At 40.1% G+C, this 13,066-nt stretch overlaps 1 protein-coding gene across 3 annotated transcripts in view; it reads left to right on the top strand.

Annotated features, from left to right (window-relative positions):
• LOC119163544 (Mon2 homolog, regulator of endosome-to-Golgi trafficking) overlaps positions 1-13,066 on the top strand; it is a 295,128-nt gene that overhangs the window by 104,994 nt on the left and 177,068 nt on the right. The window lies entirely within an intron of this gene.

Raw genomic sequence — 13,066 nt, 5'->3', positions numbered from 1 at the left:
TGCAGAAAGCTGCACGAATAGAAAATGGTGGGAGGGGACAGTTTATTTCTCAATGGCTTTGGACAGAAATTCACTATGAGTCCTCTACTACACATACTACGAACACTGTCACTGTCAGTGTTTTGAATAGATTTTGTGATTGCTTCTCACAGGGCTTAAGTACTTTAAGATGTATACTTTGCGTTGCAAGTCCATTGCATGGCGTAGTTTTTCTCAGCAGAGGTCCAGCATCTAGAAATGCACAACCCTTCAATTGTTTTCTCATGTTTTCGTTCGATAGCATCTATTCAAGCGTTACTGTCTTCGTGCGGAAATGACGGGTGTTAACAATCGCATATCAACTGCAAACGCCAGAGGAGGCCTACATACACTCTAAAAAGTTTTGAGGAGTAACTGCGCCGTTCATCCGAAAAGGGCGCTTTACTCCAACAAAGGATGAACTGCAGAAGCATGCGTGCCGTGCGCAAATTTCGGAGAGCAACTGCTTAGTCCTTCGTCAAAACGAGAGAAACGGGAGGACGAATTGCAACACTTACTCCTGTACGCCTAGAGAATGAGAGGGAGGGACGCGGGGGGTGAGCGAGTAGGTTTCCTTTCACTGTTGAGCACTTTTTTACAAAGTGCATTACGAAGTGTCCGTGCCTGGAAAATATATATAAGTGGCCGTAACAATACTCGTTCGTTTCTCGCAAGCAATAAGTGGATAAAATCGCTTAACTAGTCCACAATTACGAAAACACACGCATGCACACATGATCCGCATTCGGCGGAATTCGATGTCCAGCTTGCTTGATCGATCAGATCGTGCACGGTTTGTTTCCTTGCTTTTATTTCCACCTGCGCCGCAGTCGCGTTTATTTATCAGCTGCAACGTTATTTTATTTTAAAAAATCCTCTTAAGTGCCGACATGGTGACTTTACTACTGTGGTTCCCGTACACCTCTGTGGAACACGTTTACCCTTGCTTTAGATATCGCTGTAGCTTCTCGATCGCACTGTGAGCGCCTTCTCGTCTGAGCATGCTTGTAATACGTGCCAAACGAATATGCACACTGTGACGCGTGCGTCGTCAACATTCCTTCCTCCATGGTCATCAAATTGTCGTACCCGCGCTGTTGCAGCGGAACGGCGTGCTGGTAGTGTCGTAGTGTCGGAGCTTTTTTTTAAATCACGGAGACGTTGTGCAGCTCCAAGGCATGCAACGTGGCATATTTTCGCTAAAGGGTCGACGTTGTAACGAGGGCAAGGTTCTGTTTAGCGTTGCTTGAATCAGTTGCCAAATTTTGGACTCAGTGTTGCCAGACTGCCAACAAATTTGGCGAAGAAATTTGCCCCTGTAGTTGTGCCTTCCCCGTGAGGGCTTTGTGTCGTCCGCAGTGCATTTCGCAAGTGCGTGTGCGACGTTGGCCATTTTAATTAATGGAATGTTGCGCTGCGATTGTGCCAGATATTATGAATTTTGGCTATTTGGGCCCTGGGAGTCCAGAGCAATCGAGCGACCTGATGTCTTCAACATCCACTCAATATATTTAAATGAATAACATCAAGAAGAGGATCCTGCAGGTCATATTATATAAGCTGACCCGCCTGTAACGTCACCTATCCAGCCAATAACAAAAATAAACAAACATATAATAGCCCCCCCCCCCCCCAAAAAAAAAACAAGTGCTTCTGAAACACAATTGTTAAAAAAGTTTTGTTTCTCATTATTGTCATTCCAATTTCATCCCCCCTGTACGTGAAGGTAGTCTTCGATGTAGAAATGAGTTGAGCATATATTCAAGATCGCTGCTGAACGCAATCAGCAGAGATGTTCCTTTCGCAAGAGATTGTGCCTGATCACCAGAGATCTCAACTCGAAAAGGATCTTTGAGATACACTTCTGGAAGGTATCTCTGGAGACAGGCCCGTAACGGAAGAGGGAGGGGGGGGGGGGGGACTCGAGTTTTTCTTGAAATTCGAATAAAGAGGTTGTTTTACCAAAAATAAATAATTAAAATAGGCAGTTTTCAAGGTTTGCAAGCCTACTTAAAAAATGTCTGGCTACGGACCTGTCTGGAGGTGTCCAGAGACAATGTCCTGCCACATCCCCTTCTCAGACACAACAAAGTGAGATGGTGCATCCATCTTTTGCATCTGAACTGTGTGCATGTGTATCTCCAAAACACTGAAATTGCCAGTGTCCTTATTGTATTAAATAACTCATTAAGTCCGAGCTTTAGTAACCCATAAGTGCCCTCTCCCTGACAGTGGGGCAGGCACAACCACAATTTATCCCTCCTTGTCAGCCAATGAGAGGGATCAATTCACCCAGCAATGCCTTAATTCTAACATCACCTTAATTTCTAACATCACAAGCTTGGGCTATTTGGATATACAATGACACTATCCACACACTCCACAACACATCTTGAATTATTTGCCTCTAGTAAGCCACAGAAAGAGCCAAAGGCAAGCAAACATAGCACAAATCAGAACTCCATACCTAATCTCCATGTCCTCATTTCTTTCTTGTCAATAGGATTCAAACCCAAGATCATCACTTTAATAAGAAAGGGGGCTGTACATTCTGTTCCATGTGAAGGGGGCTGTACATTCTGTTCCATGTGAACCACAGTGTGCACTTTGATCACAGAAATAATGTCAGGAATGGTAGTGAAAGCAACGTTGTCATTTGGTTTTTAGGCCTCGGTATCTGGCATGGAAGGCTGCACATGTGTCAGACGCATTCACCAAGTTTAGTTAAATCTATCCTTGACTATCTCCCAGAACACTGAATTTATCAATAATGCCATTGCCCCCTCTTTTTTTACTGCTTTCTATAAAAAATGATGTCCAGATTTGATGGACAAGAGCTTCATGAGGCAGTTGGAAATATAAAACAGTTAAGGTATCCTGAACATTGCTTAATTGGCTCTCTTGAGCAAAAGAAATCTAGAGAAAACAAGGAATTAACTGGTGGTAGAAGTAAGAAAGATAAGCATATCATAAATGTTCATGATCTGCACGGTGTCTCACCAAGGTGGAAGAAAGTTGAAACAAGGTGGCCACAATGTTGTCTTTTGGATGTGACAAGTTGGGCAATATTTGTGCTGCTGTTGATAGCGGAAGCTGCGAAAGCAGGACAAACAGCGAGGATGCATAATAAAGCTCGGACCAAATTCATCGAGACTATTTATTGCTATGTGAAAAACTCTTTTCATGTGGAAGGCAACATGCTTGCCAGACAGAAAAAAATCATCACTATACGTGCGTCTCAGGGAGTATAGGAAAACTTGAATGGACGCCTTCATTGAATTTATCGTGCTGTAAGGTTTGCAGCTTGCTTATTTGGTTAACAAACATGGCAATCAATAAAAACAGTGCTGTTACTAGCAAGCTATATCATGTCTGAATATCAATATCCACACCTCCAGGTACAATGGCAATACAAGAGTGCCTGTGGTACCTTCTGAAAGCCAAGGTACTATTGAAGCAAAAGGAGACAGCAGCTTATGAACTAGTAGAGGCTTTTTACATTGTTAGATGGCATGTGTGTTGCATATGGCCTTCATTATTGCTCCATGACGTCTAAAATAATTACCTTCTCATTGGTCTTTAGCTAGTTATGTTGGCACATGTAGTTTGGTCAAAAGTACATCCTTTTGCAGTTGTCCTTTAGTTCTTGTCACATGCAACTTTGTGTGTATGTATATAATATGTACACATTTGTAGTTACAATAAAATTTCTGTTAACAATTGGTAATTGGTAGTCATTAATATGTCGTTTCTGTATAGTTTTGTTTGGCTCTGCAAATTTCTGTGTAAATTACCAAAGTGCCCAACTTGCTGCGTCTTGATTCTTATTAAAATTGTAAGCCTTGCCCTCAACTTCTGAATATCTCAGCAAGCTGAGATCTCAAAACTGTGAGACCCTTTATTTGCCCGGGGCTGCTGAATTCACGTGCTACTTGGAGAACCAGATTTGCCTTTATGCTTTTCTAAGTGCCATATAAGGGCTCTTATCCAATCTATGAAAGCAGAAACATATTGCACGAATGGGACTAGGCATGGGCTCTGTTTATTCATAACCATACCTTTTATAAGTATAGAATGTGTACCTGGAATGTAGCTTTGTGAAATATACTTCCATCACTACAAGTAAGCAGGACACATGTGTGTAGATTCTGCTACCTTTGCTGAATAAACTCACTAGTTTGTGGACACCCTAATGTCACTGAAGAAGCTGAAATAAAAAAGCCCATCTGAAACCACTCCTCCAATCAATTGCCAGTGAAGCTACAAAACTGTGCCCGGAACTTTAGTTATTTCAGCATATCTAACATGACAGTGTAAAATAAATAACACAAACGTATAAGCACAAATATACAATGTACAAGTGAACAAAGGGAATTAAAGACAAGACTGGATTGTACTATATGGAAAAGAGAACATTAACAGGAAATGAGAAAGGCACGTCAAGGGCTGAAGTTACCTGTTCAATTATTTTACCGATTTCATGAAAGTGCTGGGTTTCATCCTTGTTATACAGTTTTTCACTGTCCACTTGATTCAGAGAAGCATAGAAGCTATAAGGCTTATCAATGCTTGCAAAGGGACTTTCAAAAGAGATTGTAGGAATTTTGTGAAAAGTGGACAACTCATACTGGCAAGGAGGCAGGGAACATGCGCATTTTTTCACTGTCGGCTCTTGTGGGGGCAATGGCAGGGCAGGAAAAAATCTTTGGTGAGGCTGCTCTGCCCCCATCTGGAGCACAAACCTTTGCCTGAGCAAAACTTGAATGCCTGTCATTGCCGGTAGCCATGTTGTGCGCATTCACTTGAAAGATAGGCATGATTGCATACATAAAAATGTTTCATCATGTAGTTATGTTTACATAAGAAAAAAAGGTTCTTTCTATCAAGTAAAAAGCAATAAACTGTCGCTGCATTCAACAAGAAAAGGAATAAAAGTAAAATAAAAAAATTGTAAATAAAGAGACTATCTAGATATGCAGCATTAAAAACACCTAATAATCGCATACGAATTTACGAGCGTATTGATTAATATGCTGGCCAAGGCCCGAGAATACATATATTTAACGTTGTAGACACCCAATTATATTTGAAAAATTATTTTTGAAAATAAATGTCAGTTTTTAGTTCTGTTGAGTGGCAAGCCCACATATCAAGTAAGCAACCTGACAGTAATGGCAGTAATGAATTAAAGAAACGAGATAAGAGTGCATTACTTTATATTCTTAGCCACTAACTTAAAACTTCACTCAAAATAAACAGGCACCACATGTCATTGCACTCCACAGAAAGTTTATTAGAGCAGCACAAGGACTTCATATATAGTGTGTGCATGACATAAAATTTTTCATTTTTACCGTAAATACTGGAACAGTCGCATGTGTCTGTCACCCTGCCACCTTCCCCATTAATATAGACATATATTTTGTGTTTATACAAATTTTGTGTTCATACAAATTTGTAACACACACATGCTACACAAACGTAGTGAGCCTCTTTGATTCTCCATCCCTAAAAATCTGAGAAACTGTAAACAAAGTTCTTCTTGGCTGACAGAATTGCCTCAAGTGGTAAGGGACTGTCAGGAACAAATAATTAAAGAGGCCAAGTGAGCTTCGCAAAGTCTCAACTTTGCTGAAAAAGAGCATGGCGTTAGCAAGTGGCAAAATTAAAAGCAATTTTTTGCTAGGCCTTGCATTCATTATGCCAAAATGTGTGCAGCTATGTCCACTATGAACAGTTTGTGCACATATGATGTATGCAGTAGAAAATTTTCTAGCAGTCTGACTGTAAATGCACTTTCATTCAAATAAAGTGCTACTTTAATTGAATTGCCAAGTTATTTCTCAGTGACTAAATGGCATATGACAGTCTTTTATCCTCCATCTCTACCAGTCTTAGACTGCTTGAAATGGCATTTTCAGCCAGTGGGCACTACTAATGCAGTATTTTTGGCAGTCTTGGACAGTCCAGAATGACGTATTTAAGGGCCCAGTGGGTACTTGAGAAAATTATAAATATTTACAAGCGTTATGGGCATCCATCCCATATGGATTCCTAAATTGTATACATAACTAATATTATATACCCACAAATATAAAAATGTTGAGCTTGTAGTATAATTTCATGACAACACATCTAGTTACTACAAATATAACTAAATCACAATGTTTGTTTGCCATTCCTTTCTCTGCCACCATAGGCTTTGTTCACAGCACATTAGGTGAAAGATGTGCTCAATCTAAATTAATTGAAATGTAAGACTAATAACTTAGTCTGCATCTTTTACAGGACATTTTCGTCAATATTCACCTTAATTCATGACATCATGAGGCATACATTTTTGACAGCAGATAAAGTAATAACAAATAAAACGAGGTGGCTACATTTTTAATTTGAACGAATAAACAAGTGCCTGTATAGATGTGTAACTACATGCATGACTTAAAGAAAGTGTAAATTTTAAGGGCTTGTTTTCTTTGTTAAACACATTAATAATGAGATCTAACAGACAATAATGCCAAGGAAAGTATGGGGGATTTTGTTAGAAGTAATTGTAATGTAGACATGAAGAAAGATAAGTGGGTGAAAAGATAACTTGCCACCCGCAAGTCATCTTTTCGCCCACTTTGATTTCTTCATATTTACATTACAATTGCTTCGTATAATAACTGGCTCCCATACTTTCCCTGGCATTATTGTCTATTAGTTATCATGAACACATGCATGACTTGTGATATTACCACATTCATAAGCTTATTATTGTCAACTACTCAAGATCTGTGCATATATTACATTAACCTTGAGTACTTCTTTTATGTAGCAAATGCAAATATTGGTCATTTTCAGGGTCTGTTCTGATGCTTTGTATGCCATTTAATAATTATCCACTTAGCTTTACCAGATTGTGGCCATTCGATGACCCAACCTGCACCATATAAAGCTAGGTGGATGTGTCACTATACTTGGCCTAATGCAGCTGAACTTGCAGTAATTCACCTATGTATAGTGAGCTAGCTGCCTAATCAAATTGATTTACATCTTCCCTGGTCTAACATTTTTAAAATGACCTCCCACAGATATGAGACTAGCTAATTGTAGCAATAAACCACAGAATAAAAACTAACCTTGCTTAACCACAGATAAGCTGCAACTCATGATACTGGGCATCCCTTACACTAAGCTAGCCTAAATTAACTAAAACTAATATACAGTAACTTTAGCTCAAGCTAGTAGTTGTCACATTCACATCCAGCTGACGTTATTGAATTTTACCATATTACCTCATAGTGAGCAGCAGGGTCTAAACACTACAGAGATAATATGTTGTTTAATTTATGCAGGAGAGTAGCATGCTTAAAGCAATGTGGAGAGCTTTTGTTTACCGTAGTAACTATGATGGTGAGCAGCAATGTACATTGTTAATCTTCAGAAAAAGCAAATTTTGTGAGCTCTCTCTTTCGCAGTGTTCTGTGAAGAATATTGCAATGTGCAGCATTAGCTATTTTAATTTCACTAAATTTTATTTTGCTGCCAAAACGAATATATGCTGCAAGAAGATTTTTAGAGGCAGATTATGTGAAAGCAAAAAAAAGTGTGTTCATAGATTCTAAGAACTGTAACTAGCATATCTGCTATGTGTGTGAATGAAACTTCAATATGCTTAATTCATGTGGCATTCATCTCAATTCTGTCTCACTGCCATATATTTTAACTGTTAATTCAAGTGAAATATTACTTGCACGAGCATTAATTAAACAAAGTGTTCAGTTGTATGAAGTTTTTTTTAAACCCAACACCAAAGTGCTATTGAATTTTTTACAATGCTAACCCACTACATATTAACAAAATTTTCTTCAGAGTACACTTCAGTTCTGCAAACACATTTCCTGACATAATCCAATGCCCCTGAAATCATATATTGATTACTCTAAGAAGTAGAACCACACTTTTTGTGGTTCTACTATCTGAAACACAGCACCAGTGTGTCTGTTAGGCACAAATGTCTTTACCCTTTTGTCGACCTCTCACAATTTTTATCTGTACATTTGCTACAGTTCATTATAATTTATTACACCTTTACTTCTTGTGCCTTTGTTTCCATCATTTTTTCTTCGCTTCTTACCTGGAGGTTTCTGCTATTGCTTTAAAGTTTGGTGCATCTAATTACACTTTTTTGCCTTTCACATGAGCACACGAGTTGTGCACATATAGTTTTAAAAAGGTACACGTGACATCTTGACGTGAATATGTGGATTGCTTTCTGATGTGGCATCTGTTTTAACTTCTCTGCCTTTTACATAAGCTTGCAAGCTGTGCATGCATAGTTTTAAAGAAGTACACGTGATGTTTTTCCGTGAAAATGTAGATAGCTTTCTGACATGGCAGGTGTGACTGGAAAGGCATGGTATGATAAGCTATAAAAGAGAATAGTTGGTGCAATAAAGTTCCGCTGTAATTTCACCGCTTGTCTAGTACACTGTGTTCCTTAGTCCTCATCCTTTTGCTGCACTGTGTTTCCTCAGCTAAGTATATACCAACTCACTCAAATCAAAGTATTGGTGGAGGTCAACATCTGATGTATGCTTCTCTTGTGCAACATGAACGAAATAAATGGAAGTAAGCGTCCCATTCGACAGCGCTCAGTAGCAGGAGCTTAGACTTATTTACAGTAAAACATAGCTTTGAACGTTGAAGTATTTCAACAGATGTATGCTGATATGCTGGTCACATATTTCTGGGTTTTGGACTTGCCTTTAGCACACTAATGACCATAGGTCGGTAAAAAAACTGGAGCTCGCTCAACAAATATATGTAATCTGCTCTGAGGGCTCACTTCGACTCAAACCCACTAAAACTTGTGTCAATTGAACTCACTCAGACACACAATTTTTCTCAGCTGAACTCACTCAGACTCACCACTTGACCCGAGTCTGAGTGAGCCTGAGTGAGTAGACTCATGAGTCCACGAGCGTAAAATCAGCTTTTTCAATCATGGTGTCAATACGCTTTAATGCCAACATCTCACAAAATCCGTCCTCTACGAAATGCATTTTGATTTTACATCATCAGATATCAGTTATTAGGGTTACAGGACATTAATACAAAGTATGCGACTCAAGCAAGATATTTTCATCAAGGACCTCCCAAAAAGTTTGTGAGGCAGGTCTCCCTAAGACATGTGTGAATAGACACCACCATAAAATCCCGAACAAGCCCCACGATAAAGTAAAATCTGCTGAGAATTACAGGGGAGGGGGGGCTTGCTCGGTCATGGATCGAAATTTATGATAGCGAAGGAAGAGCCACTAAGAATAAAGAATGCACACCCATGCTTCTAATTAAATGCTTCATTGAATACACATGCATTAATTCTTTTCATTCGTCCTCGTTGGGTGAATAAAAAGAGTGAATGCCACAGTGAAAATGAAAAGGGCAAGAAGGGGGGAGTCATATTTCAGATTTTACGAAAAATAGAGGGGCACTTGTGTTCAGAATTTTACAGTATAAAAGTAAGCCAATATAATATTAACAGCAATGATGGGACAACAGCGGGGCAATAAAAGGTGGAGCTCACTGAAGAAATATATTTTTCCTTTAGGGCTCACTCTGACTCACGAACATTTTCATAAACTGCACTCACTTACCATCAAACTCACCACAATATTACTCACCTGGACCAATATGAGCGAGTCTGCTCAAAATTTTGCTGATCCGTGGTGATGACACCTTATCTTTGTGCAATTCAGAAAAACCAGCATTTGTGAGCGTTTTTTCACACACTTCTAACATAGGATTTTGCAGTCTTATTACATGTACAGTATTCTAGTTGTCTGAATAATTGGTTGACTTAGGTTTGTTTGTACTGCTTCATTACTGTTCGATTCATTTTTTCGACTTCGAATCTTATGGAGGAATACAAGCAATTTCTAGCCTAGACGATATGCACGCTCATAACAGCAAACCATTTTATATACTACTACATGAAGTTGCTTTAACTTAGCATTCTAAAGCGTCACCTGAGGCAAGGTGAAAAAAAATGGGATACGATTGATTGAGAGCAATGAGATAGGGCAGCAGAGTTTCAACTAATTTATTTTCTAAACTACTACTAAATTTATATATTTATAGATATGCCCACAAAAAGAGGGTGCAGTGCAAGTACACTATCACAGAGCACAAATAGCTATCACACAGCACCATATAATTGTAGCCATTCATTTTAAAACAAAGAGATTGGAGGGATACTGATGCATCATCCCCCTTCTTCTGTAAGTGAAACGTCTAGTCCTCCACATGCATGCTAAGGTTTCCCTACTTCTTTCTACCACACAAACTTCTCCGAACAGTGGCATGCAGCCACACAAAGCACAATGGAATGGCAGGTGTGAACCTACGCCATTCTTGGTCTATATAATTATGCTCTTTTAGGTGATCATAAACGCAGGGTCCGGTTCGACTTACGTATGCCTTGCCACAGCTCAACGAAATTTCATGAACAATGCCCACCAAGCAACGCAGCTGGGCATGCTTCATTTCTCATGAAAGCTTGGCTTTTTGCGAAGAAACGTGGGCACGAAGTTTCGAGAGCCTGTTGGGTGCCGAGAAAACGACTGGAACGTCATGCCTTTTTGTAACCTTTTCCAAATTGTGGGCAATCTTGTGTGTGTAAGGCAGAACCAATGGCCTCTTTTTATGTACACTCATACTGCCTCCTGCATCCTTAAAGTTCTTGGAGGAGAAATTGAGACACACTGGTTAAAACCACTGAAGAGAGGCCTGCTGCAACCAGCCTTGTAATCTGTACACGAAAACTGTCGTCTATGATGTGCTCAGACAACTTGAACAATGCAAATCAGAGACATATTGTCGCTATGGGTCTTTTCACGGTTTTTTTTATGCGTAGGTTCATAAGACAGGTGGACAGGCTTAGCTGTTAAAAGAACAGTACATTTTTCAATAGCATTAGAGGTATTGTTCCAGGAAAGGTCATCAGGTATAACAACAAAGCCACCTATTCCCATAATGAAGAAATGTACAAGCACAATAAACACTTTTACATAAACACCATTATGTATTACATTAATTATTAATCACCAAGCAAATGTACAAAATGCACATCAAAGGGCCCTTAACCGCACAGAGGTTGAAATTCAGTTGTGAGGAAGTTGTGCACGAGTGTTCAACAAGCCGTGAGAATTTTCTGAAATGGTGCCATAATAACGGAGTTAGACGTGTTTAATTAATGAAGTATGGCGATCGCTCCTCTCACTTTTCTCTTCACTACCCGAATAGGTATCCTCTCCAAAAGCTGCTTTGCTTTCCCTCTCTTCGAGTGACCCTCCTGATCTCGCATGGCATGCTGGTGCACATGAGGTCTGTGTGTGGCTGGTACAGACGCGGAGAACGGGTACTGCTGGGATGGCTGGGAAGTGGCTTTCACGGGCAACACAACGAACAACAAGCAGCACAGACAGCTGCTTGCAGACTAATCGGAAGTACGCAGTGGGTTTTTGTTTGACTAATCGCTGTATGATTTGTGTTGCAGCAATATATTCAATTTCCTGACATCACATGGGAACCAGAAAGGCCTAAAAAGGAGTGATTGTTTCTTGAAATTTGTGGCACGCCGGCAGCTTGTAGCACTGCCATGTGTGGCATCGTTGAACGTGACGGCATTCTGCAGACGGTGCGCATGTTTACTTGAAAAGTTTGAAAAAATATTGAGGTGGTTTAGGGGCCCTTAAACGCATAATTCACGCCAGAGTAAAGTCATTGTGCCTGACAAGTCTTGGGTGTTTTCTGGATTTCTTTGCTGTTTTCCATTTGAAATTTTTATATTAAAGGGAGCGACAGCCTATTTTCTAGGTGCCTGTTTTCATTAGCGCTACGGAAAGCTTGCCAGCCGGTGAGTCTAATCATGTAATGGTAAAGAAGAAAGCACCGCGAAACATTCATAATTCAGAATTGTTCTATCTGTAATGAATATGAAGCCGTGTACCTATATGCTGCAAACAGTGAGCGCAAGAACAGTTCATGTTAGAGCGCAGTGGTTAAATGAGCATGTGTGCGGTTGACGCACATGCACACGACTCGACTTAGTCCACTGGCAGCCACGATGGCAGTGCCGCTTCTCACTCACCATGCAACTTCTTTCATGTCGCAGCGCAGAATTCATATTGCTTTAGCGCAGCTCAGTTTGAGCGTGAAGATGCTATGCAGTCAAGAAGGGGAAAAAAACAGATACAGACGACAGTGTCAGCGCAATATTAATTTATCATGCATCAACTCGCCCATTCAGCAGTACTAGTCTATTTCAGCGCAGAATTGAGCAGGGCTAGATATTAATACACGTATTTTAATTTTGCTAACTGGCATACATGATGGTGTCAAGACTATGTACAGCAAAATGATTGACTTCGTAGTCCATATTCCAGCTTCAAGGTTATTCTTCTAGGCTGCACAAAAAGATGGTGTTTCTTACATTTAAGCACGATTTAAAATATAAATCCTAGTCACAACATGAAAAGAATGCTGGAATCGGTCAGTATATTTCACGGCCTTTTCATTTTTCCTATGATCTAAACGCACATTCTGGCCTGTTGTCGGTCCCTTTAAGGTGAATTACAGCACAACTTTTATGTCGCAAAGGTGCACTTCACAACATAAACAGGAAAGTTCACTGATTCACTCAGCAACCATGCAGTCTGGCATTAATGCATTGTTCAAGTGGTTATATGTTGCCCATTTCTTGTGACAAGATGTATTTGGGGTGAGGCCCACCACTGGAGGCGCGAGCCCTGCAATCGCGGTAGCATGCAGAGTTGGATCACGTGATCTCGCCTCGCTCTGGCGAAGGAAAGCTGGTGGTTGGATGCGTTGTTTTCACTTTTGAACAGCGTTGTTTTGCTCTCACTTGATGTATGCGAACTTCTACAGACTACACAATCTGGAAAGTTTGAAGCAAAAGTTATCGGCGGTGTGCTGCAGCGTGCTACGTACACGATGACACCGTCGCGGCCGCTGACAATAACACTGTCACCTCTCTCTT

Source organism: Rhipicephalus microplus, unplaced genomic scaffold (assembly GCF_043290135.1).
Source record: "Rhipicephalus microplus isolate Deutch F79 unplaced genomic scaffold, USDA_Rmic scaffold_123, whole genome shotgun sequence".
Classification (NCBI taxonomy): Eukaryota; Metazoa; Arthropoda; class Arachnida; order Ixodida; family Ixodidae; genus Rhipicephalus; species Rhipicephalus microplus.
The sequence above is the reverse complement of the archived record's forward strand: the minus strand, read 5'-3'. Positions and strand labels throughout refer to the sequence as shown.